This window comes from Bison bison, unplaced genomic scaffold, assembly GCF_000754665.1.
Source record: "Bison bison bison isolate TAMUID 2011002044 unplaced genomic scaffold, Bison_UMD1.0 scf7180017864381, whole genome shotgun sequence".
NCBI lineage: Eukaryota > Metazoa > Chordata > Mammalia > Artiodactyla > Bovidae > Bison > Bison bison.
The window spans coordinates 2,537,090-2,538,909 of NW_011494953.1; the positions used below are offsets into that span (position 1 = coordinate 2,537,090).

The 1,820-nt window shown below is 54.3% G+C and overlaps 1 protein-coding gene across 1 annotated transcript in view; it reads right to left on the bottom strand.

Annotated features, from left to right (window-relative positions):
• Positions 1–221, bottom strand: part of ZNF687 (zinc finger protein 687) — an 8,800-nt gene extending 8,579 nt beyond the window's left edge. Inside the window, exon 1 of the mRNA XM_010857551.1 lies at positions 59–221. The gene's annotated coding sequence lies outside the window, so the exon portion shown is untranslated. The remainder of the gene's footprint in view (positions 1–58) is intronic.
• Between the last annotated feature and the right edge of the window lie 1,599 nt (positions 222–1,820).

Here is a 1,820-nt window from a genome sequence, read left to right on the forward strand (position 1 = left end):
GAGGGGCGGGGGTATTTACCCGCCCCCCCAGGGGGCGGGGCCAAAGGCGGGTATTTACCCCAGACACGCTTTCTTGTTCCGCTCCCAGTGTGGGCCGAGACCCGGCGGTCTCCCCACGGCTCCGGCCGCTACCGCCGCCGCCGCCGCCGCCCTCTCCAAGACCGCCGCTACTTCCTGCTTCTCTCCGGTTCAGCCTCCCCCTCCCTCAGCTCCCTTCGCGTTCCCGGTCTGGGCTGCCCGCTTTCGCACTCGCCATTGGTTAATGCCCCCGTCGTTCAGTACTTCGCCCCGCCCAGCTCCACACTGGATTGGCCTTAAGTGCTGCCACTCTGAACCAGCTCCGTACAGCCTTCCCGGCATCATTGGGCAAGAAGCTTGGTCCTTCTGAAGATGCTTCTCCTCATTGGTTGCGCCGGGGCCCACCTGCCCTCATCTGTGCGTCTCAAAAATGATTGCCCTCCGCGACTGTCGCTTAGAAAGAAACCAATCTGATTCCCTGCTTTCCTACTGGAGGCGGTGACTAACCCAGGTGCGTCTCCGCCCCTTCACTCCCTATTGGCCACGATCCAAGAAGCCTACAGATCACTTATGCAAATTTCAGAACCACTTTTTATTTGTTGGGCACTTTGAGGAGAACCTCGTTTGCCCTGAGTGGAACCCGGATGTGTGGGTTCATTTGCACTGTTTTCTCAAGCAACACCCCCATGTCAGTTTTTCCGTGCAGAAGTCACAAAGTGGGACGTCACCGAAAGCATCACGTCATCTGGTTGCCCATTTCCTCTCGGTTTTCCCACTATCTAAACCGTCATATAATCTACTTGGATGGGATCCTCGCAAGGGCTAGCTCTTGGGCGACGACGTCAACCACTGCTCCTCCCTCTGCAGGAGGGCTCGTAGCGGGGGCGGGATTTGTAGTGTGGAAGGAACCGGCACCTGAAACCTGGGACGGGCTTGCAGACCGGAAGTAAGAGAGAGGTGACGTTAGGGTGCTGGCGTGGCCAGGTCCATTTCAAAAGGGATCTTAAAGCGGCAATGTGGTAGGCTTCCTAAGCACGGAGAAAGGGGATGGAGAAACCCTCCCCACCTCCGTTACCCATTTAAAGAGCTCTCGTCTTCCCCGCCCCTAGCAGGGGTAGGGGGTGGAGTCGTGGCCGGTTTTCCCGCGCTTTGTGGCCCTGCCCCCTGAAGGCGGAGGAAGAGGAGGGATACTCCGAAAGTGTTACTCTCTAATCGGCCTGGCGGGTTACAGTCCTTGGGGGGGCGGGGCGGGGCGGGAGGTGGGGGGCGGTTCCCAAAGAGTCAGACACGACTTTGCGACTAAACAACAGCAAGTCAGCAAGCGCTCGCTGAACTTCTTTGCAAGTCCAGTATACCACCTCATATATACCCCAGCCGGCCCGCAAGCCTACCTATTCCGCCTTGCACACAGCCGCCGGAAACCTTATTAAGATGTTTCTATTGTGCTTTCCAAGACTCCGGGACCCAGGACACTATGGCGCTCCCTGAGAGAGTGGGTAATAGCGATTGTATTGAAGTGTGAATCAGAACCTCCGGATGGGAGTATCGGGCCACCATTTGTCAAATGGTTCATCGGGCAAATTGCTCAACCTCCTCAACCAAATTTTCTCATGGATAAAATTGGAATTATAATGCCCACCTGACATGATTTCTGTGATGATTTTAACGGTTTAAAATATCAAAGTGAAAAAAAAAAGTGAAAAAAAAATAAATAATTAAATAAATAAAATAAAATGTCACAGTGCTTTGTAAAGCCATGGCAAATGGGATTAGGAACCCCTTCTCCAGCTCTGAATTTCGCA